We start from the raw sequence: 305 nt of genomic DNA, 5'->3' as shown, positions 1-305 counted from the left end.
TGGTCAGGCACACGACCTGTCAGTCACTCTTTTACTGAAGCTTAAGTGACCATAGCAGTTGTCTCAACAAGTGGCATAATCAGGGTGACGCTTTTCTTCCTTCTCCATCCCGATGCCATTTATCGCTGTCTGACCACAGATTGACTGCTCAGGGCTCAGTTGACCCGAGAGGCATAATCCCAGCCAGTCCTGGCCTCCAGGGTGTCTAGGACGTTACCCTGAACATGGACGTCCTGGAAATCACGACCTCCCGAGACACTGTGCCAGGTCTCCAGCTCCCAGGGGAGCCTTTTTCCTTTGTCATT

This window comes from Pteropus vampyrus, unplaced genomic scaffold, assembly GCF_000151845.1.
Source record: "Pteropus vampyrus isolate Shadow unplaced genomic scaffold, Pvam_2.0 Scaffold1053, whole genome shotgun sequence".
In the NCBI taxonomy this organism is placed as follows: Eukaryota; Metazoa; Chordata; class Mammalia; order Chiroptera; family Pteropodidae; genus Pteropus; species Pteropus vampyrus.
The sequence above is the reverse complement of the archived record's forward strand: the minus strand, read 5'-3'. Positions refer to the sequence as shown.